The 26,398-nt window shown below is 29.7% G+C and overlaps 1 protein-coding gene across 1 annotated transcript in view; it reads right to left on the reverse strand.

Annotated features, from left to right (window-relative positions):
- LOC106678149 (putative inorganic phosphate cotransporter) overlaps window positions 1-26,398 on the reverse strand; it is a 78,669-nt gene that overhangs the window by 38,345 nt on the left and 13,926 nt on the right. Inside the window, exon 2 of the mRNA XM_014416504.3 lies at window positions 17,210-17,270. The gene's annotated coding sequence lies outside the window, so the exon portion shown is untranslated. The remainder of the gene's footprint in view (window positions 1-17,209; window positions 17,271-26,398) is intronic.

A 26,398-nucleotide genomic window follows, 5' to 3' on the forward strand; every position in this document is an offset into this window, starting at 1 on the left:
TATTTTATTTTAGTATGTATGAGATCATTCATCAATATTACCTATTGCCCACAACTGTGTGGCAGATTGTAATATCTATCAATAAATAAATCTATCAAAAAAAAAAAAGTTTATATAAACCATCTTTAGCTCACCATTTTTGTAAAATTACTAAAATTGATTATTTATTTTATGTATTTCACAGGATAACTCTATTTGTACAGGGGTTGCCCCATAAACAAATCAATAAATTATTATTATTAATTAAGCAAATGATTGACATAATTTAACAGCTTGACCGAACATTTAGAGACATTAAGGCAGTATTTAATGTATGTAAATAGGTTACCCTTTAGGGATTATAACAGTAAAACTCTATCTTTACTCACTTGTTATTATTTAGCCTCAATGTATTTAGTGTGTGTGTTCAAATTATATCTATTAGTTAGTTTTCAATATATAATAAAAGGTTCTTCTTAATGAATCTTAGTGTGTACTTATTATAGTAACTTTTAAGTCACAACAAAGTAGTAGATCCAGAGTTCTAAACCCATCCTTTATTTTTTTTATGCTCTTACAAAGGCTTTCAAAATGAACCTAAGAATTCATGATTTTTTGCACAAGTTTATCCCATTGGCCAAATTCTCTTAGTAAGATCACTATTCAAAAACCAAGCAACTTCTTAGTTACTCGGTTTTTGAATGAAATTGAAGCACTCGTAGAGAGCACAGAGTAGACCCCTCGATTCATACCAACGCTTCTGACAAAGATTTCCGAAACGATTACAAAAAGTTTTCTGACACTTTTATAGTTGCTATTTAACAAATTGTTTACATAATTGGTCAAATACTCTCAGTAAGATGATCATTCAGAATAAAATAACCAAGATAACAAAATTTAAAAAAAAAATCACTTTTTAATTAGTACTGAAACAGAATCAGATAAAAAATAATTGAGAATAAATAAAACATAAAACATAACTAAATAAAACAACTGGCCAGAAGGCTACATTTATAAAAAAGAAGTATGTATGTTATGTACATAGGTAGGCAAAAAACAATAGATTCTTGTGAAAAAAAAATTAAAAATAATGTACTAATTTGTATGTACTGTATAGGTGGAGTTTGAAATTACAAAACTAGTTCAAACTTCATTTACCTATTTTTTCCTTGTCATATTTAGTTTTAAATTAAAATGAGGTTAAAGGTTTTACTCACTAAGTTGTTGAAATACATTTGATTTTGGAAATTATGTATGACTTAGTCAAACATTTAAAGATAATAAACAAAAAATAAAATATTTATATAATTAATAAAATAAAAAATTGACTTATACTGAAACAATAATAATAGAAAAAAATAATAATTAGTTTAGTAACATAAAAGCTTTAGTTAAATGACAATGAAAAATCGAGTTCACGGTGAAGTTCAGATGTAGTTTTGAAGTTGAGAAGCGATGCCGTACGTCCACTAATGATACTGAAGTTGAAGAGCAGCTTTGAAGTTCTCGAACTTTTCGAATTCGAGATAATCTTATGAAGTTCAGTTGTAACATTGAATACAGACGAAAATCCCACCGACCTGAACTTCAACGTCCACTGAGGGACGGCGGTACTTTCGTCTGGCATCTTTGTTACAAAACCCAAGTTTCACTGATGGTGAGTACATAACTATAATCTATAATAATCATATAATTTAAAGGAAAAATCAATCAGGTCAACATTAAGAGAAACTAATGACCGAAAATTAAAAATCTGGGTGCAGTAAACTTTTTATTTACGTAATTTGCAAATAGTTTAGACTTGAATTTACTGAAGAAATTAATTTTTAATCTTTAGCATCCTTATATAGTAATACCTACATAGGCGATGATTACTTCTAGATTAAATTGAAATTTTACTGGACCATAAACGAATTCAGTGATATATGGATTAATTTAATTTTTTGTCCGAAAGATAAAATAAATAGATAAGAAGTATATAGGTTTTTTTCTTGAAAAGAAAACAAATCGGTACAAAGTATTTTAAACCCTTAGCTGCAGATTAAATAAGGTACAAAATTAAAATCATTTTTGGCAATTGCTACAAAAAATATATCTTCAAAATTTCATATCACATAATGTTTTATTTTATTAAAATAATATTTGTTTTTATTGTCATTTGTTTTCTTGTTTTATAGAATTTATTTAATTTAATATTAAATTTTTATACTATTAATAAAAATTCAACACATTATAGAGACATCTCGTCTCAACCATGGTTTTGTTATATATTTATATATTATTGTATAATTTGAATAATTTATTCGAGACGCCTCTAGAATGTTAGTTATTGTTTTGTTTTTTACTTAAAGTATATCACAGCTTATACTGCATATAATAATATAATACTAAAGTCATTCTCTTTAATTAATTAAACTAATTAAAAGTGTTTAGTCCCTCAATAGTTGAATCAGAAAGGGGAAGTTGAATTTGTCATTCAATAATCTATTACGGGATCTATTTAAAAAGATAAAATATGCATGTAATATTAAAACTTATATGACTGTGACATTTATTATTAACCACTAGAATTTAAAGTATCGGAGAAGGGTGTCGTGGGGTGCGGTCAGCAAAGAACAACATAAATAAGCAAAAATATATTTATTTATGTTGTTCTTTGCTGACCGCACCCCCCCCCCCCCGACCATCTACTCCAATAAGTAATCTATCAACTATCTACAAATATAAAAAAAAAGTAAGAAATAAAAATAAAAAATAAATGAAAAAAAAAGAATAACAAAGTAACAGAATGACATATATACACATATAACACAATAATAATGACATATACAGATAATTAAAAATAAAAACAACGGTATTGGTATTTTATTCCAGAATTAAACAATGGTTCTATAACGATATTGTATATAACTTAAATAACTATAACTATAAGAACTATAACTATATAAATATACTATATAACTTAAATCACAAGAACTAGGAACGTGGTAGAGTTCCGTCCCGACGGGCGAAAAAATCCGAACGAAAAATTATGGATAGACGACAATCGCCGTGTGAAAATATTTTTTCAACAAAACAAGTACAGGTTTTCGGTTGGCGGGATCTTTGAAAATATAAGGTCTTGGAACTGGAAAATTTATTTATTTATCTAAATTTAAACCACAATGAAATGAAAAATAGTTTATTATTCTAGGACTAGGTCCCTTTAGAACAATTACAAAGCTAATTTTAATTTTAGAATAATAGGCAAAAAAAAAACAGTGTGACAACACTTAATTATACTAAGATTAAAATTGTATATAAATAATTTTAAATAAAGAGAAGAAAAAAAAAACAAACAAATAAATTACAAAACTAACTGACTAAATACATAAAAAACAAAACAAAAAGGTAGTTACATAATATCTAAACTATTATAATATTGGATTAGATTAGTGAAGTAAATGCGTCTTGCCACTAATGCACAGATCTTTGAAGTTTATTGTTCACTGCATAATGAATTTCGTTCATTTAATATAATTTTTTATTTCTGTATCAAATAAAATAAATTAAAAAATAAATGTGAAACATTTTTCCAGTTTAGACAGATTTATTATTGTTTTGGCTCTATTCCATAAAATTCATCAAGAAATGAGACTCAACAACATATTAGATGCTATTATTTTAAAGTTTATTTTTAATTTTAGGTTCATAACTTTAAAATTATGCATGATGACTATCTGCATTGTACTTGTATTCAATTAAGTCTATCCAGATATAGTTACAGTTACGTTTGTAATAATATGTATATATATATAATAAGATAAAATAATAGGTTTATATTATGTTGAGCAAAAGGAACATCAAAGGCTTTTAAATGTCTGACGTAGTGAACAGGAATAATAAAATAATGACTTTTAAAAGTTAGAATGATAAAAAAAAATCTGTAATTAAGCAAAAAATACTTTAGTTTTGACGAATTATTAATATTTTAATGCCATTAGGTCAACAGCGGCACGCAACAATCGCTAAAATGATTAATTAACTCTTAAATAAAAAAAAAAACTTGTCCAAGGAGGTCGGAATTTACAAAGTATGGAAATTACTCAGTGGAAGAAATAGATAAAACTATTGTATAAGTCGATAGTGGTAAGCGGTTATGTTAACTTACTTCAAATTGTCTGATTATCCATACCAAATTAATATATGATTTATATTTTATTCCGTGAAACAAGTCACCATAAAGAATAGTTAATGACACTGCCTTCAAGAAACCGGTTACCTGAAAGCAACCTGAAAACTAGCGTGTTGTTGTTTAGGGAACCTAACAGTAAAAGGCAGTTATTTCACCCCAATTTCCAAAATTCACTAAGGCAACCTACGTACAGTTTGGAGTCCAATCTGATGAGTCCGCCAATTATGTCCAGGAGGAATTTAAAATGGCAGCCATTTCATAACGTGAGAAAAAGTCCATTTTTCCAGTTATTTCATACCTCCAAGGTTTAGACTTATATGAAACTAAGTTAGTACTGAGACAAAAGAAACCTGTCGGCCAAACTTGTGCTGTCCCACGAGTTGTGCAGACGCAATTCATAATTCAACTTTAAAACTCAAAAAATTGAGAGACTTCATGCCATAAAATAATAAGTTTTTAAATTATCTGAAACTTGGGTTAGAACTGACATCAAAGAAACTTGTTTGCCGAACTTGTAGTGTGCCGAGCGTTGTTCAGACGCATTGTAAAATCAAACTTTGAAAGCTTACAAATCGAGTAATTTCATACCTCTTAGTTTTTTAAGCATATATAACTAGGGCTGGTATTGACAAAAAGAAACCGATCTACCATGCTTGCGCTGTGCTGCAAGTTTTGCAGACGCAATCCAAAATTATTCGATCAATTGCTTACTTATATAGCCACTCTAATATTTTATTTTTACTCTCTTCATCAGACAGATCCTTTCATGTCCTTTTCATCACCCCCCTCTTTTATTTTCCCTTTTATCAGTTAAAAATGTCTTCAAGTCTCATTTCTACTTTATAATAAAACATTTCTGCTAACAAAGAAAGGTGACATCATATTATATTTTTTTTTTTTTTAGAAAAACCCTCTTGCAAGGAGGAATCGAAAATATTTCGTTAATTTTCATTTTATAAATATCATTTTTAGGTATATATGTGTCCTCCTTCCCCTATTTCCCCCATACCTCAAACTAAGAGAGTACACACAGTATCGAAATAACTTAGACTGAACTAGCAAAGTGGAATAAAATATATTTTTTTTTTAGGAGAAACGTACTTCATATTAGTTATATATGAATTTTCATTGTAATCGAGAAATTAAAAAAAAATCGCCTTACTAGCGGAGCCTACATTTTTTTTTTTTTTTAGATTCCAAAAATTTAATTACATTGACAATGAAACGTATCTGCACCAAACTTAGATGAGGTTTAGGACCGTCAAAACTGCACGAAATAGTACCTTCGTAAACAGATTAGAACCGGAAATATAAAATAAAATGTTATTTTTTTTTATTTCATACTGCTGTTCTTTTCCATATGAAGGCATACAATTTAAAATACATTCGCATGGTTAGAGAGAGCGGAAGTGCAGATTTCCAATAGCTGTAGTTACGTTGAATTTGGATAACATTGTGACGAGTTAGGAATTTATTTCGTGAAGGCGAGAGATCGGCAGGAAAAAAAACCCTTCCAGAATCAAGCCCAAAAAGTTTTGATTTTTATGAAAATTCATATTAAAGTATTCAAAACGAATCTGATTTGATTTCCACCAAAGCAAAGTGTTTACTGAAAGCGACATTTGTTTTTAAAAATGTTGTATGCACTTAAGCTCATTGTATACAATCAACAATCTTTTATTCCCTCGGAGAAAAGTATAATATTTTTCGACCTACTATAAAGAAATGCTGCACTTACCCATGCGAAAAACTTCTTTCTGGTACATTAGTATTTTATTTTACTGCTCATAACCTATAAATCATTCTCAAATAAGAAATAATTAACCTAAAATATGGGTGATTACTTGCCTTATAAAATATTTCAGAAAAAAAAAAATGATAATTTCAAGAAAATGAAAGTGATAAACAGAGAGAAAGCTTTTCTCATCTAAGAACTTGGCAGTCATTTTTTATATATTAAATTTATTTTTGTGTTTAGTATTTTATCAGTAATAAAGTTAAATGGTTTTCTATCCCTGTATGTCATGGCTTTGTATAAATAGAATATATTTTAAATTTCAATTTAGTTCGTTAAAATATATTTAGAACCATAGATAAAAATATATTTAGGCCGAATTGCTATTAAAAAATATATCATTAATTTCCAAAATATATTAAAAACTGCCCGTTCATCAATTTGATAGGTTTAATAAATCAAAAAATTAAATTTAAAAAAATGACTAAAGACGGGTCGGACAAGAATATAAAATCATAGTGTGACGTCCGCAGATTGGAATTTGGACAACTACTTCGCTGCTCCTGGTACTAGGACAAATATTCGAAGGTCTCTTCTCTTTATGTCCTTCAAAACACCTGAGAAAATGAAAACAATGTGGCTTGTAAAATTCAAGGATATGTGAAGCAATACTCAATATAAGAAAATAATTTATGGCTATTGATGGAACTATCTAATATTAAAAAATATAAGTAGATTCATCTAGTCAGTAAGATGCAGAGGGATTTTGAATATTATTTTGAAAATATGCAATATCGAATTATATCTAGAAATTTTAAAGAATTCGATCTGGGAATTGTGGCCGATGTTACCTCTTGGTACTCGAACGCACAAGACTGGAGCGTATCCGATGCGGCTCAAACTAAACGGATTAGAAGCTCTTATTGATCCCGGGGACGGAATCCCGACAAGTGGGAAATCGATGGAAAACTGCCCTTTTGCTTTTCCCTGGCCTAGATCAAGGGACTGTAGTTCTCAATATATAAGATAACCGACCCTATAAATGTGTAAATATATATCTTTAAACTTTATTATTTATTATATTTTTATTTATTTAGAAAAATACATCCAATCTGGTCCGTACAGATGACAACGTCTATCGGTCGGTTCCAAAACGATAAACATAAATCAAATTTGAGTTAGTAACACTTTTTGATCACTATGGCGCTGTGGAGGCTACTAAAATTTATAAGCTAGATTAGTAAAATATGAATTAATTTATGGTGATAACACTAATAATTCAATTAACAAAATACAACTAAATACAAAATACTAAAATGAAAATAAAGTAGAATAAAAAAAAAAGAAAGAAAGAAAAGTGAAAGAACAGAAGAACTGAATCATAATGATTCGAAATTACAATAAACAAATTAATAATAATGAGCTAAAGAATTCGTAGTATGGAGCGAACTTCATTACAAGTAAAAATAAAACATAAAATATATAATAATTATAATATAATACTACATACAATGATATATAAAATATGTAACATGATATCTAATATGAAGAATAAAAAAAAAGGAGTATTACGACTAAAGAGCAGCTGAATGATACAAAAGATTAAAATTATATAATAATACGACAAAAATAAGGATCCAAGTATATATAAATAATATATATAATTGAACAAACATATACATAGCTAATTTTAATCGTAATATAATGAACTGAAGTCATTAAGTGGGGTTAAGAAAACTACAGACACATTTTGGTCATTTAGTGAATCAAAATCAGTTATTGTGATTTATAGAAGTAATACTTTGTTAACTAAACTAACCCAGTGAACTATTTCTTTTTCCTTTTTTCATAAATAATTAAGCAATATTTAAAGTTGATGATCGATAACTTCGGTAATATTGGTTCTATTAAAAAAAAATATGTTTTTATTTTGTAGAGAATTACAATATATTTTTATAGAACTTTCTATAAAATGTATAATTTTTTAAGTTATGTGCAAACGAACTTTACTATTGGTTATAACTGTATTATTTTGCATTTTCACAGCAACTTACTATGTATGAAAAGTTCAGGTTTTTTAAAAATAAGGGAAGTTTCATCAACATTGTGAGGAATATTATGAAAATAAAATCCAGATAACATATACCCGTTGCAACTAGGTGTTTGAATGGAATTGGATAAAATTTATACTCATTCATAACTTTTCTCCAATCTCGGGGCAAGTCGGACGATCCTTTTTCTTAATAGATCTGTGTCAAAGAAATTCAATTGCGCATGCCTAAACAAAAGTATTAAAATGGTATTTAATGAAATCGATACATTTTTACACTAATTCCCAATTTTAAATCAAATCTAGCCCAAAAAATATAAGCGTTTCTCGAAATAAAAGTTTTGCTGAGAAAATTCGTAAAGAATGGATTTTACTAAAATCTATAGCATTAATACCACCAACGTCAAATTAACGGTTTTAGATGTTCTGCAGATCGCATGGATTTGATTACATACTAAAACGGAACCACATATGTTCCTTTATTTCAAAAACGTTAAAATCTAATGGAAATTTTTGATTCTGCAGAAAACTATATAATTTTCCAAATTATACAAAAACCCACCTAATGCTTCTACATTAAATATTTATGGAGTTTAAAATTTATAGGTCTTGTTTTATAAAAATCTTGGAAATATCCCCGTTGGAATAAATTACAGATAGCATGTCTACATAAAGGATATGGGAAATATTATTTTTCTGATTAGTTAGTTTCATTAATTTACAAGAAGCATTTTTGAAAAATAAAGTTTTATCAAATCCATAGCATTATACAATAAAAAAATAAGACGAAAATTAATTATGGTCTAATATTTAATGTTATGAGCCTCATCTAAATTAGTTCAAATGAGAAATTCGAAACATAGAAACGTATTTATAACAATGGAGTTTTTAATTTTACTAAATTAATACGAAAAGATCATACATTATTCTTCTCCTTCTAAAAATATCAGGACAATTAAAAAATACAGTGAACTGTAATGACTGACGTTACATTGCACCGAGGAAATCCAGTAACGGGTTAGTAAAGATAAAGTTCCAGTCCTCTAATGTGACATCTTTTATTGATGCTATTCCTCTTGCTACGCCTAATGTACTGCTCCTTGGTTCAATTTTTTATTACCTAAGATTCCAAAATGGGCAGGTTCCCAGGCCAAGACTAACGAATACATGATATATGATAAACTGAATATTTTATTATAATCCTTTCTCTCCCAATAATGGAGTCTCTGGGAGCATTTCATTCAGTATGGTTTCCACTTCCACCAATAATGGAAATAGACGCCCCTACAATTACATAATATAAATCAGTATGATATCCGAAAACAAGGGAAGTTAACTTTTGCTCACCTAATTGAAAATTAAACTGACTTTCAACTAAATTTTGAAAGAAGAGTATAATAAGGAAGTTGAATATATACCACTGAACTCCAGGCGATAACATCCAACATGCCAATATTGCCAGTCCATTCTCACGATTAAACATATTTTTGAAGTATACCCTCACTATCTACCAACAGTAAGCAGAAGTCACATAAGTATTTACATTTTTAAAATTGCCTCTTTGCAAATTATATCATTTCTTTGGTTTTAATTATAATTTTAATAATTGTAATATTTCATAATTTTTTTTTCTAATATTATTTTAAAGTACGCGTGAGAAAATGTGTGTGTTTCTGTGTACTCGTATCTTTATAATTATAATAATCCATAGGCATTCACGACAAAAAAGGTTTTACGCCTTTAAACAAAACTAAACAAACAAAAATTTTATTTTCTTACGGATATCGCCCAGCCTAGCTCAGATTTATTTTATTTTTCAAAACTGGTCGATTTTTTTCTTATTATTATTGAAAAAAAGGAGAGAAATTGGAAATAAACATAGTGATATTTTGTTAGATGAATGTTTTTTATTACAGGAAAATTATTAAAGAAAAAAAACCCTAGCCAGTTCTGTTGGTCGGATAATTACTTGACGTTTGGCTGGCAATGATAAGATATCTAACAAGACCCAGTTTAACTATTGATTGGATATATTCATGTCATGTGAATATCTTTATAATTTTTATTAAATTTATTGTTATATTTATTATCTTATTTGCAAGTATTAATAACATTACTGATTATGTAAATACGAAGAAAACCGCCATCTTTTAAATAGTATTCATTTCTTAAAAAATAAGTCAAATAAATAGTCGTAACAATCATTAATTTATTTTTATTCATAATAATTAATCAACTAGTATGTTTGTATTACCATTATAAGAGAATGTAAATATTATTATCAGATCAAATTTTTAAAGAATCTATGCGTTTCAGAAACTCCTAAAATGAGTCACGACAACTTATTTTTGGCCATTGAACAATGGCCCTGTCCCGTGATTTTATCTGGAACTGGAGGACTGATTTTTTTTTTTTATTTATTTATAAAGTGGTTTTAAAATACAGTAACTCTGTGTGATGTATTGTATTAACTACACCTTTTTTCTGTTAGATATCTCAAGAAAAGGTCTTTCAGTAGATTTTAATCTCGAGTGACAAATCATTAACGTTGAAATATAGGTAATTATAAACCAATTTAAAAACGAAATTTAAGAAAAAAGGGAATTTTTAATTTCATAATTAAAATAATCGACCAAAAAAAAATTATGAAAAAATAATAGTAAAAAAAAAGATAAAGTAGGGATTACAATGCATATTCTGTTTAAAAACTTAATATTTTTAATTTAATGTTTAACATATAAAATTATTTTAACTAATATGTCTTTTATGCGGTATCTATGATTAAAAATGTTTTTATTTAATTTATAATGCTTTTAAATTGAATTCCTAGTGCCAATTTTATAGTTAATATTTATTTTTCTTAACGTGTTTAAAAAATGTTTGTTCCCTGTTATATTTGCGTAGTATTTTGGTCTTTCAAAATTAACTTTATACTTTGGAATAAAAGTCCAATTGTAACTTTTTTTTTCTTTTCTTATGCATATTGTTACAAGAATTGTGCTGTTAAATCCTCGATTTTCTTTCGTTTTTTATAAATAAGTATATGCAATGTAAAATATTTTCGCAATTTAAGCAATCAATTTTGTAAATAATATTTTGCTAATCTCAATTATCTATGCTGTCCTTCAAGTTCCAAATATATTTGTTAAGGTTATTAGTATTGTTCAAGCCTGATTGATTATGAGGATGACACGAAATTTATGTTTACCCTCCATATTGAAATTAACTATCAACTTAAGTTTACAGATACTCGAAGCTCAAGTCAAATTCAGTTATAAAACTAACCCCGTTTAACAATCTACAGAATACAACTTATTTCATAAGTCAATTTGTGTAAACAGAAATATCATTGGTTGTGGATCGGCTTTAACGCAAACTTTTTTCTATGATAAAATTCTCTCGAAGACTTGATGCCTCCTGTAAATTTTATCACCTCTCACCGTAATGAAGGCTTCTAGGTCGGGGAACTTTAAATATCCCTCACATCCCATCGGTCGTTTAATACTTCTTTTCTGATAGAACCGTGCTTCTATTCTTGGAGCATACTGAGTATTAAAGTGTAAAAGGCGGCTGTTAACGTTGAGGAAAGTGAATGCCTGGAGTATCCAAACAATAATTAGTCACACTACACGGAATCGCGTGACCTGCATCCGGTATATGTAATTATGGCAAAGCTTCGCGACTTCTGAAATAGGACTGAAAATCGTTAAAAAAAAAAAAAAAAAAAAAAAAAAAAAAAAAAAAAAAAAAAAAAAAAAAAATACGATAATAGTAGATTTTTAACTATTTTTGAAGTCAGATCTACTCTTCAAATATTCAAACCTACTATCTACTCTTAACCCACAAAATTTACTCATCTTAGTGCTCGAACCTACTAATAAGACAGAAAAGTTTTCTTAGTTTAATAAACACTCATGATTCCAAATCAGAAAGCTCTTCGTCTTTCGTTAACCCGCGATTCAACCCAAAAATTTAAATTACATAAATTATTTTCAATGTATACCGCCGAAATCCACGCGATAGCATCAGCCCTCCATTTTAACTCAAAATCATTAATAACTCAAAAGAAAATTGTTATAATTTCAGATTTATTGAACTCTCTAAAAAGTTTGAAAAACGTGTAGCCGGCATATCCACTCATCATAAGAATCCAATCAAAGCTGCCACCTCCAACGTGCCATTATTATCAGTCCAGTCTCACAATTAAACTTATTTTTGTAGAATGCCTTTACTTTTTACCAACAATAAACAATAAATACTCAGGGGACTGACCCCCAAATTTATCTGAAGCTCTCACAGATGGGGAAGTTAAAGTTACAATGGTATTTAACTTTTTAAAAGCACATCGCCTCCTTTCTAAATTATAGCTCATCTTCGACTTTAATATTTTATTTTATATTTTATCATTACAATTTTTTTATTTATGATGGAATCGTGCTTTAATATAACAATCCAGGGGCGTTGTTTTATATAAGGCCATATTTAAAAGTAACCACATACAGCTCTATTAGGAATCATATTTTAAAAAATGTATTCTACTTCAAATGATGTTCTATTATGTTTTAAGTATTTGTGGTATTTTTAAGGATATAAAGTTCTGAATGAAAATTTTTTTTTTACGTTGTAAAGCATCCCACTACTTTGTGTTCTCTTTTATTGTGGGTGTGGTGGCGGGGTCTTTTAATTTTATCTCTTAACTATATATATTTTTGATTAAAGTAATAAAAAAGTGGAGTGAAATAACTTAATGCTTTTTTTTCACAGAATGTTGGACTATTTGACATAACTTACTAATTCATCGTATGAGATTTCTGTAAAGACATACAAGGATACTTACGACGTTTGTACATCTAAAACAACTGTCCTTTTTAAAACATGAATTGGCACATGTTTTAATCAATTTGAAAATACTGAAACATTATTTTTTAAGCACAAAAAGGTATTAATAGATTTCTTTAATTTATATCCTGTTGGAAAAAATCTCAAAAATGAATCAATTTTTAAATACGCTAAGTCATATTGCCTCAAATTAGTATCTCAATTTCATAAAAATACATCAATTTCGATGTAATTCCTAACCTGTTTATTTTTTTTTTTTTGGAATTAATTTGGAACAATATTCTTTCTTTATTCTATTTATGTTAATAAACATATGTAAATGTTGTGGAAATGCAAAGTGATTTGAAAATGAATGAAATTTCATATTTGTTGTGATGATAGTAGTGACCTTTCGTAGGCATTATCAATATTTGTTATCCTAAACAAAAATTTGGCCTTGGTCTCAAAACCGATTCGGAGAAAACAAATTCGATTAAGAATTGAAATTTGAATGAATATACAATTAATTAAAAAAAAAAACCATAATCAATGATTTAGCAGATCATTCTTAAACAACTCCGTTTCCGTTTTTTCTCTATCTTTTTCCTTTCATAGATTTTTCCCTTTGAGAGGGTTATGTATTAATAAATTATACAGCGAATAACCATTTTTCTGTACAGGAATAATTTAGTGTTTTGTAATATAGATAATAAACATTACTAATATACAATAGAAGAAAAGATGAAAAAAAACTAACAAATATTATAAATAGAAAAAATAAAGTAAAAAGTGGAAATGCAAGTTTGAATAATGAGTGTTCTTTGTCGTTGTTCGTTATGCTTTGAGTTAATTAAATGAATTTTTAAAAATCTTTTTGTCATCTTCAGTAAAGCCTTGTTGTAAATCAAGTGACGTAACAAATTAAATATTTTTTTCGTGTATTTAATCAATTAATTCATTTTTTTCTGGATAAATTAAATCATTAATTAAAAAACAATTAATCAAGAAATAAAAAAAAAATAATTTTAGCGACAATATCTTGACAAATTTGAATAGTGCCATGTTTCTTAGAGGTGTATAAATGTTTTCATGTTTACCTGGCTATGAATTTATTAGAGCAGGGTCCAATGAAAGGAGTTAAGGCAGGAATTTTGCAATAAAAGTCAACGGTTGATATTTATTAGAGTTACTATTTTAAAGAAGGGCTCGATGTTTTTTTTTTTTTTTTCAAAAACTTACATAGGCGTAAATAGTGCACAAGGAAGTGCCATAAAAGGCCGAAATTTAAAACGAAAATTCTAAAAATAAAATTTAATTATTTAAGGTATTGAAAAATTATACCGAAAAAAACAACTCAATATTACTGTAAGTATGAATATTTATTATATGTATATAAACAAGCAGAGACAACAATGTTAATAGGTTGTTTGTGGTCTTTCTGTTCATTATCGTAAATCGTACTAACACGTAGTTTCTAGTTTCTTCGTATTGTTGCCTAACATTTCTCACTTATGAATTTACCTAATCGATCTTAGTTATGCTACAAACACATTACATCCTTCTCGAATCAGAATTTAAAAAGAACAATAGGTTAATATAAAGGCGAAGAGGAGAAAAATCTTTTAAGATATTAACTTATCACGCAATTTAAGGTATAGAAATCTTTATATTGTTTATTTTAAAAAGTCCAGAAAAATAGTAGTTTTATAACAATTTTAACATATAATAAATATATTTACTGACATCAATGATACATTTCAATTATTTGATAATCTGCCGACGGTATCTCCGGTTGCATCATTTGAAAATAAAGAAATTCAAATCTATGCACTTAACACAGAGAAACTAACTAGGAGAGGACTAAAGAAAAACATTGGAAAGCAAGCGGAGATGACATGATATGCCATTTAGTAACGCCACTACTACTTTCCCTAATGCCAGCTAATGTCTTCTAGAGACCAACTCCATCCTTGGCAGAACAAACGCTCACCGCCGGAGGTTCCGAAAGACCACACCCCGAGGACACGGTCCGGCCAAATACCAGCAGCCTTCGTCACAGCCGGAACCTGTAACTTTCTTCTTCGGCCGACTTGTTCAACATCTCTTGCCGTTATCCTAGAAGAGTGGTGCCGCGGCGTCTTGGAACCACAGTCAATTCTTGACTTACGACCATCCGGACGAATAATAAAAAAAACAAAACAATTTTTTGTTTTATTTTTTTTTTTTGTTTTGATGTAAAACGGATAACTCAATTGATTTTGTCTGAAATCCGGATGATGGAATCAATTCTTTCAGCCAATGTCCAGTTACTAGCATCTAACGAAGAAAATTAATAAATTTTAAATCCAAATACAATATATTACTTAATTATTTCGATAGATGTGCATTCAGCAAACACATAATTTGGGACCATTTTGACTTACGATAGAGGTACATAAATGAACGGAATCCAGTCGTAAGCCAGCAGGAGTCTGGTACAGTAACTGAATGGAGTACCGTTTAAAAAAATATTTTGTGAGATTCAATTGGAAATTTTTTGCAATAGTATAAAACCAACAATGAGATCAACAACTTAAAAATATAATTAATTAAAATACAAATGGATACAATATTTTGTACATACAAAGATTTCAAACAAAATCTTTACTTTATTGGTTTCCTTAAAAAAGCATTTTGAGTCACGTTTTTTGTGCATTCGTTAGTTAAAACCTTTCAGGTAACACACAAACATGAGTAATGTTACTTAATAGTTTTAACGAAAAATTATCGCAAAAAATATGTGTTGCCAAACCCTTCAGCGGTTCATATCCAGGCTCTAGCAGCCAATGATGATCCTCGGACCACCGGCTGGAAACTAATGCTTTAGTCTTAGTTAATGCTTAGTCAAATAACAACTGCCATTTAACTGATCAACTATCTCAGGTAATATCAGGATTAAAACCACATTAATAAATACTTGAGACGATAAACCCTGCTTCTCAGAGCTAAATACAGATAGTTCATATCAGAAGGAATGTTGGACACAGATTAAGTTGTATTTAAAAGACGCCAGAGTGTTACCTCTAACAAATGTTGCAGATAGATCACCTACTGTGCCTATTTTAATGGTCAGATACTTGATGAATAAAAGTTGATCCAATTATCACAATTTCTGATGTTAGATTATTATTATAAAATTTCAAAATTTATCTGCATTCAATCTGATTCGAGGCTGAGAATTAAAGGAAAGAATGATGAAAATAAAGTGAATGCAAAAATTATTTTTTAATGAACTATATATATAAACGAAAATTAATAAAAACCTAAATTGGTTACCTTAATTTAGGTTTTTATTAATTTTAGATTTTTATATGGGGGAGCACGGTGGCACCGTGGTAAGGCACGATGCTACTAACTCTAAGGCACGAGTTTGAATCCCATAACGCTATAAGTCAACCCTGTGGGTTCTGGAGCCCTCCTGGTGTCCACTCAGCTCATAAATTGGGTACCTTCAGTTGGATAAAAGTCTGGCGGCCGAAGATGATTCTGACCACATCACCTCCTTGCACAACCGTTGGTATAGTAACAGTAATTCGTTACAAACTACTGAATCCCTGACCCTTCATGAGCTGTAGCGGCACAGATTTTATTTTATTTTTTTTAATTTGACACCATATACTAATTATGTGACATTTAGGTGCTACAGAGAAAGTGGGAGAGGACTTTTAGTAGCTATTGCGGTCAGGGTGCCATTTGGTATACAAGCATTGGATATTGAAACCATTTAAAATAAAACCAATAAAAAAAGATAGGTCCTTCCTTTCAAGAGATACACATATGGTACAAACACACACATCAATGCACAGACGTACGGTTTTTGGACTAAGCGTCCTTTGAAAAACTGCGAATTGAAAATGTAATGCAATTATTTACGAATAAATTACTATATAATATTATATAATTTAATAAATTATATAAATTACGAATTTTTAAGTAATAACAAAAAAGTAAATACATTAAATAAGTGAACATTAACTGCCAAAATTGCCACAATTATCCTAAAAAAATATTGGGTTTGTTATGACTTTGAACTGATAGATAAAGAACAATTAGGTTTGAAAAAAACTGGTTCAATGATTCAAAAACTAGGGATGATCTATGATACTCTTTTCTTGATTCAGAGAGCCTTGTTTGATGTATAAACTCTATTAGGTTTTTTTTTAGCTGTTGATGTGAGATATGTGATCTTAAATTGTCCAGATGTTACTTGAATAGCGATACGTCAAGTGGACGTTACCGGCTTTGCTTTTGGATTTTTTTTTAGCTGTTTTGAACTTTTTGATTATTGAAGTTGAAAAAGTAATAACAAGATTGACATTAACGTTTACTTTGGGAATATACATACATTATTTCCAAGCTAAAATAATTTACACCACTTGTAAAACTGTTAAAAAAATATTACATTGGTACATACCGATGTTTGTTTAGCTTTTTTACCTCCATAACAAGGAAAACGGATTTCATTACCATAGTTCCTGTAACATATGAAAATTCTATTACTAAATATGAAAAAAATAAACAATTATCCAACATAAAATAGCTAATTTAGTAAATTTATCATAACAAATGACGTATAGTAACGTCGAGTTTTTGCAGATAAGTCAGTAGGTATTAAATAATAAATATTACCGAGGATAGATCAGTTGAGCAGATGAAAGAAAAGTTTCTCAGCATTAGCATTAATATAAAACGTGAGAATGGAACATGCGTAACAATAAACGGTTAAAGGTAGTAAATTCCTTACAGCTAACCAGCAACCATGGCACATTTTAGCCACTGTCATCAAGGAGAAAAACATGTTATCGAATATAATAAAATTTGAATCGAATCCATTACAAAATTTATTTATTTTTAATTAAAAGTTATGGTACTATATTATAACAGAATAATATTACAGATAACAGAATTTCTTCAAAAAGCGGTGAATAACTGTTAAAATTAATTACATTTAACAGTTTCTGATATATCATGGTTGTTTCTATAGCAAACCATAGTATTTAGACACCAGGATTTTGACAAAGAAAGTAGTTCCTCCATTTAGTTGAAGAGTCCAATGCTAGTTTTGGCGGCATTCTATTACATGTTTAAAATCATAAAAAATGAAAAATAACTTCAATCTAGACGAAAATTATGAGTTGCTTAGAGCCATCTAAATTAAATGAAACAGTACAAATCAGACCTATGTAAACAAATCAGATTCATTGGATCATTCTTGGACTATTCATTGGAAGAGTGGAAATAAAAATTTAAGAATTAAGATGTAATGAAATCAGAACCTGAGATATACAATAATACGTTAATGAAGTTTTTGTTTATCTGCAACTACTTTTTCTCTATTCTATAATAAAATCTAAAATATATTTATATTCATTGGAAGAATGGAAATTAAGATTTTCAACAATTATTGTAACATTGGATTTGGATAAAATTGTGAGGAGCGATGAATTTTTATTTATTTTTTTTATGAACGCCCAATCATCCTAAAAAAATCCAGAATCCTCCAAAAATCAAATAAAAAAAATTATAATAGTTAATTTATATGCTAATTCCTATTAAGGGTCTCAAAGACGCTGAAAATAAATCCTACTTGATTTTTCCTTAAAAAAATGTTTGTTAATCTACTTTTTGGTTTTTGTAATTTTAATGCAAGCTTCAACGTTTTATTTTTATTCTTCATTATTAAACAAATCGATTTAGAGAGAGAAAAAACTTTATTCAAAAGTTATGCTGCCCAACTACATTGGGTCGCTAAATACAGAGCATACTTACTTAAATCTAGTTAGACAATTTTTTAAAAATTTTACTATATAATAACCATTGAATACATGTAGAACAAAGGCGGGATACGATAATTTACAAAAATAAACTAATATACTATATACTTTTATTTATTTTTTTCTCGGCTCCTAGGAAACATTGTATGGAACCCTCAGACACGTGTCTAATATTTTTCGACCTAGTATTAAAAAAAAAATAATAAGTATTTTCAAAATCGGTGGTTACACGTGCGCAACCTCTCCTTGTTGACGTAAACCAATCAAGAACAATATTTTGGGCTCAATGTCATTAGCTACCATAGATTAGTAAAGATTAGATACAAATAATTTCTACTTAAATACAGGATGGTTCCTATTCATACCTTTATTCTCAATCCGCTGGTGTTCCTCGAGGTAGTATCGTCGGTCCCATCCTCAACACCGCTATACTGCTGACATCCCAAGAAATCATAACACTATCCTCACCACGTATGCCGATGACACATGTGTGCTCACTGTTAACAATAACCCTTTGATTGCATCCCAAACTCTCCAATCCCGTATCAAAACTCTCGAAGAATGGTCCCGAAATTTGAGGATAAAGATAAATCCCATCAAATCACCTTTACTATTCATCGTAAACCTGTCGACTGCCTTAAAGTATACTTTAATAATGTTACTCTTACCCCTGTAGAGCAGATCTACTACATTGGACCACATCTGGACAAACGACTAACTCGGAATCCTCACACAAGACTGAAAAGACAGGCAACTGCACGTTAATTCCAACTATTCAGCACTTACTAGACAAACGGTCTAACTTCCAATTCATTACAAAAGACAGATCAACATGACAATAATAAGGCCGATCTGGACATACGGAGTTGAGCTTTGGGGCTCCACTAAACCTACGAACTCCTCTCGTATCCAATTCTTACAATACAAAATCCTTCGTAAAATCCTCAACGCTCCTTACTTTGTTACAAATAAAATCATCCATAAAGACCTAAATGTTCCTTATGAAAGCGATCCAGCGCGAACCAGATATCAATCCTTCCATTACAAACTCTCTAACCAATCAGACCTATTAGTTTCTAACCTTGCTTCCTCTTTTATTCCAGACAATACTCCGAGGCGCCTGAAAAGAAGATGGCCTCGAGATCTTATACTTTAAAAATGTTTTTACAATGCTAACAATGCGTAGTTTCTCTACATACCTGTATCAACTATTATGATCTTACTTCAAATTTATTTGTTGTATTTTATGTACAGTTGTAAATGTCAATAAATAAATTTTCAAAAATACAGGAAATTCAAAATTTGATTTATTGTGGTAAACTCAGTTTGTTCCACATGCAGGAAAATTGAGAATTCATTAGTTCATCTTGAATTATGCCAAATGCCAGAACCTTAAAACAACGATTAGGATGAAACAAAAAAATGAGTGTGTAAAAATTATTAATAAAACAAACGAAAAAGAAACTAACTCCGAGTTAATGAGAGTCCTCACTAAAATATTTATTGGACTACATCCTTCGATATCGCAGTTTTAGACACGAACCCTATCGACATATTTCGATACAACTCCTAATTATAGGTAGCGAGGTAATCGATTCCACTAAGTTGTTCCAGATCACGATAGAAGAAATTTTTTGATGCCGTGTTCAATAATTCTATTTTTGGACTCATTCTAGCTATGATCTGATAGGTGTGAGAGAAATATTCAGTCCGCAAAGATAACAATATAATAAAAATCACAATACGAACAATTAAAAATGCTTTACTCCATTTTTTATAATGTTTTCATGTAAACGAAATTAAGATTCATCTATAGATATTATTATTATTAATAATAAAACGAGTCCACCTGAGATCATACCGGCTACACTACATTTTATCATCACCCGTACTCTTACTAAGGCTAAAACTCAAAATTTACAAAATTATATTGAGACTAGAACTCCTGTATGGTGTTCCACTTTCCACTCATAATAGAGAAGGGACACAGCGCCACCTACAGGAAACTGCGTTGTGAAAGATTGTGCGGTGAACATCGCTGAAGAGGATGAAGACGGGCCCACTGTGCGAGCTCTTCGAACTACCTGCTGTGCCTAAGTTCATCCAATGAAAGTTTTCCAACTCTCTAAAGCAACGAACAAATCCACTGGATCCTTACACCACCGCCCCCTCCGGTGCATTGGCAACAAACCATCAGGCAATAAAAATTCAGAAACGACGTGCCAGAACACGTATTTAGGGATTAAGATTTAGGTTTAGTTTAATTTTTTTTCCAAAGGAATGTGTACCCCAGCACATTTTAAAATTCATAGAATGCCCACAACAACATAATTACAAACTCAATAACTCCTTAAAATGTAGATAACTACAGAAGAAGGAGACAGCGTAGAAACCGAAATATATATAACTTAATAACAAAAAAAAAATTGAAGTAGAGAATATGAAAAAAAAATGTATATGATACATAAAAACATACATTTGATAAAATCGTATAATCAATACTCTACGCACTGAGGCTTAAATAATCCAATAAAAAATACCAACTCATTTTTATTAAAATCCATGTATTAAAATTTGGAAGCGTAATTATTTTCTTAATCGGTGGATATAATTAAACTTTTCATTAAATTAATCTATATTTTATTATTAATACAATGGTAGTTTACCCTACTGAAAAACAACTGCCTATTGAAGAGTTTTAAGATAATATGTACATATGAACGTAGACGTACAAACAAAAAGATTTTACACTCTCCACCACCTCGGATATTTCTACGTAATGACGTATCTCTCAACAACTCTATGAATAGTGAGCTCTGTCACTTTTGAACTGCTAACATCCTGTGTACGTTTAATTTATGTAAAAACAGTTTTCTTAATTTTTTTTTTTTTTTTAATAATTTATTTATTGATATTTACAACTGTATACATATATACACATCAAGTAAATTTGGTGTAAGTGATATTATGACATGATAAAAACATGTGGAGAATCTACCCATTGGAGAACTCCAAAAACATTTCTAACGGAGAAGATCTCGAGGCCATCTTCTTTTCAGACGTCTAGGAGGATTATTAGGTAGTGAAGGAGAAGGCACGATAGAAAAGAGTTGGTTTGGGTGGTTGGGAAGTTTATTATGGAAGGATTGGTATCTGCTTCTGGCCAAATCGGCAACATAGGGGACATTGAGGTCCTGATGGATGATTTGATTTTTCTTACTTTTAAATCTAAGCTTTGAAATAGGTGATTTCAAGTTTTAAATTATGAAAATTTCAGAATATTTCTCACAAAAATAGTTATGAATAAATTTATGAAAAATTAATAATAATTGCAAAACTTTTTTTACGTAAACTGGGGTGTGGAGGTGCTTCCTGCCCGCCTGATGGAGGCCCAACGCCCATTTTACAAATTATACAACTGTTTATTTAATAGTATTACTCGTCGCTCAAATTGTAAAACTGTAATTTACATGTATTCTTACCCAATAAAAAATACAAGTATGGTGTTTCCTTTTTTTTTTTTTTTTTCGAATTGTTCAGGATGTGAGTTTTCAACTATTCTCTCCATTAACACTTTCTGTCTTTCATATACCTTTTTTTTTATTATTCCACACTATATGTAAAATAAAATGTTACAAGGATATCACTAAAAACTATTTCATATAATAGAGAGATACACTTATTATTTATTTTTTAAAAATTAATTTATTATTTATGAGGTGATATTTTTTCCCCGTTCATTAATCCAAACCACCTTGGTTTTAATTAGTTCGGTTCAGCGAAAGTCCATTGTATTTGGGATTTAACAGCATTCTGTAATTCCATATTTATAAACTCATTTTGTTTTTTTGCACATCACTTTTTGGCAGTACTTAAAACAAAAGTCTAAGAGACTAAAACGTTTGAATTAAATATAAATTATAAAATTTCCTTCTAAACCTAGGAATATTATATAATACAAAGCTTGAAAAAAAATTTATGTTTAAATACTGAAAGCTAAAATAACTTAGTCCAGTTTAATTCAATAGCACAATAATTAATAGTTTTATTTAACGATTTGCGAGAAATTGACGTTTAAAAAAAATAATAAACTGAGATACGTGAGAAAATAAAAGTCGCTGATACACTTGAGAGGAATGATACGGAAAGGAAAAAAAAGGATTGATTTTTGGCAAAGAGAAAGGAACTGTAATTCGGACGTGACGGAGTGGGAGGTTGGCAGTTGGGACCAGGAACTACCAGGACTTTCTTCTCCAGCATCCTCCAGTCACTGGCCCACTTCTGGCATTCCAGACAAGGCCATGGACTGAAGTCTGGTTCATTGGAGGGGGTAGAGTAACTTGTAAGGTTTGATTCGGTGTAACTATTCGGGTATACGCCTGAATTCATCCAAGTGGCTCTAACCCGTACACAAAACAGAACTAAATCTGACGGCAAGCTATCAAGAAATAAAACACATTTTAACCATTTAATATGTACTGTAGAAACCATGTACGACGGGCTACACTGGAAAGAGCTCAGTTGGGTAACACGTGAGGGATCAATGCCATACCACAGTTTATTATAAGTTCAATTTTATAGATTTGTTTTTTTTTAACAAAAATACCTTTTAGTTGTTTTAAATTACTAACTTGTTGATATTTTAAAGCATATAACTTATTTTATTTTTTTTTATTTATGAGTTGTAGTTAAAATTACACACAGGCTTTGGCAGGGGGTATTTTTCCATTGTCTGTGTTCTTAATTGTTTGAATAGATCAATTTTTTATAAATATAAACACATTTCATTCGTAAGTACTGTATGCAGAAAAGATGGATTAAATTTTCTAATCCGTTGTTTATTACTATTAACAATGAATGATAGTAAATTTGTTTAAATAAACAGATGACAATCAGTTTGTTCATTTAATAAATTTCGAAAGGTCCTTTTAGTTCAAATAAAAAACTCTCCCAAAATCTTATCTATGTGTAAACAGCCAAGCTCAAAAACAAAAAGTCGGACGAAACTGAGATTACATATTTGAAGCAACTAAATGCCAGGGATGTCGTATACTTTTCGATAAAATCTTTGTAGAATCGATTTTTCATATTATTTGATGTTTCTAAAGATTGTTTATAACTTAAGTAAATCAATATACAATTAAATGGGCTTTACTATAAGCTAGGTATTATCATCATTGGAAAAATTAAATAACAAATGTTCAAAATTGCTTCATCTAAAGTAACTTTAATGTTTTCTTTGAAATAATTAATCATCACATCTTTCTATGTATTAAAAAATCAATAACAGAATTTGATGATTAACTTAAGGAGATAAGAAAGCCAAAGAAACAAACATATTTAAATATGTCAGTCCATTATTTTCATTTGGGCTTCATGCCACATTGACATTGTTGGTAACGAGCTCGCAGACAAAGCTGCCAGAGAGGCACCCACGCTCCCTGACCGAGGCACCGCCGTTCCTACCCCATGAGAATTCAGTAGACCCCTTAAATTACAAATATTAAAAAGATGGCAGGCCAAGTGGGATGAAAGTTCTCCGAGTAAATTAAAAGGAATCAAAAGAGTAGTAAAACCATGGTCGACATCCTACCGCAATAGCCGCAGAGTTGCTCAAACCCGCTTGAGAATAGGTCATACTCTACTCACGCACTCTCACCTGTTCAGAAAACTGCAACCTCCAACGAGCCAATATTTTCAGTCCATTCTCGCGATTAAACATATTTTTGAAATGTACTAACTATTTGCCAACAATAAACAGGATAGGACTGACTCCAAATTTATCAGAAGCTCTCACAGATGGGATAGCTAAAGTTACATTAACTCCTCTACAATTTTAATTCATTTTTATGTATTATTTTTATTATATTTATTATTAATTTTTACATTTGAATGAATCACGTTCCTCTTTTACATTTGTTTGAATCACGTGTGTGTGCGTGTGTACATGTGTGGTGTTTGTAACCTTATCAGGATAGCAAGCCATAAGAGTTGATGACCAAAGGGTTTTACGCCTTTAAACAACAAACATATTTACCATATAAAGTCGTAGAAAATAAGGAAGATTGACGAAAAACATAAATAACGCTAGCGGATCATGCGCAGTACGTTTTTCCATTCTAATAAAATGTTTTGTCACCATAGTTATTAAATAGTTAGTTTGTTAATTTCACTTAACCTATTTATAAGCTCATCAGTTAACAGCATAACTAACTTCATAAAATAATTCTTAATATGTATAATATTGATTCTATAACAATTTAGCACTAAATACTGGTCACTAGTCATTAATTTTAATTTATTTATAGAATAAATAAATACTTTTTTGATTTATCTTTATTGAAAATACAACTGTACATAGCAATACAATCAGGAAATTTGATGTGTCTGTAATAGAGTACTACAGGCGTGTAGAGAAACTACCATTTGGTAGGACTCTAATAACATTTTTACATTAGAAGGGAAACTAGTGGGTTTGGGCGGTTAGGGAGTTTATAATGGAAGCAATGATATCTGGTTCGGGCTAGATAGGTTACATATAACTTATGATATGTGTAGTGTGAAATATGAAAGTGTAGCAAATTTAAATAAAACTGGACCCACAAATAATAAAATAAATGATATATAGGAAGATGGTCAGGGTTGCGGTCACAAGTGAAACGAAAATAGTTTACAACTATTTTATTTTCCAACGTTTCACCCCACTTTGCAGGGCTTCATCAGGGCTGTCCAAATGAATAAGATGAACAGACCTGTCTTTCCTTGGTCTGTTCATCTTATTCATTTGGACAGCCCTGATGAAGCCCTGCAAAGTGGGGCGAAACGTTGGAAAATAAAATAGTTGTAAACTATTTTCGTTTCACTTGTGACCGCAACCCTGACCATCTTCCTATATATCAATTTTTACGGTCAACTATATATACATATAAATAAAATAAATGATTGGATATAAATCAGAAAATTAATAGAAAATATTACGAAAGAGTGGGTAATTGCAACAAAAGAAGAGAAGTGGTTGTGACCAGGATAAATGGTCCTAATCTATATATAAGATTTTAACTTTGAAAATGGGATAAATCCACTTTTTCACCATACAATTTTTTTTCTTTTCTATAACCTGGTAAAATAGTTGAAACGATGAAAACTTTCTAAACCTAGTAGAAATTGAAGGCAGAAATGTTGTTTTACTCTCAAAAAGAGTCCACAGTCCATTAAATTGTAAGTCCTGTTCATAACACAGTCTAATAAGTGTATAAGTGAAAGGAAGTGGCACTTTAATTTTATTCAAAGAGAATTATTTTGAAAAAATATGCAAATTCTACAATTTCCATAAGAGGTGAAAGGAACTATAGTATCGATACGGGATGCTTTCACTCTGTTGCAAAAATAAAAAAGAATATGTTTGACTTGGGAAAGAAAAATATATTAAAAAGCCCAGGGTTTCCAGTTGTCCCTATGAAGATAAGGGTATATTTATAGGGTAATGTGAACCAAAAGCTGAAAATAAATTATGGAGGTGAGAAGAGGAAGATTCCAGAGCTGGTCACAAAAAAACATTTATACCTAATAACAGCATCGAATTAATACTGATGAAGGTAAAGAAACCAGTTGTAACATTCAAGACAATACATTTTTTTAAACATGTAAAAACCATTATCATGAAAAGTGATTATTTTTCGTAAGAATTACTATTTTTAATAACAATCAATATGGTAAAACGTTAATAAAACGTATTACTGCGAACTCTTTTTTTTTTATCATAAATGATTAAATTTATTAAAAAGAGGAGTCATAAATATGTTTATTATTATAATTATCTATTTATCTTG

The sequence above is a fragment of the Halyomorpha halys genome, unplaced genomic scaffold (genome assembly GCF_000696795.3).
Source record: "Halyomorpha halys isolate HHAL.00 unplaced genomic scaffold, Hhal_1.1 Scaffold126.1, whole genome shotgun sequence".
Taxonomy (NCBI): Eukaryota; Metazoa; Arthropoda; class Insecta; order Hemiptera; family Pentatomidae; genus Halyomorpha; species Halyomorpha halys.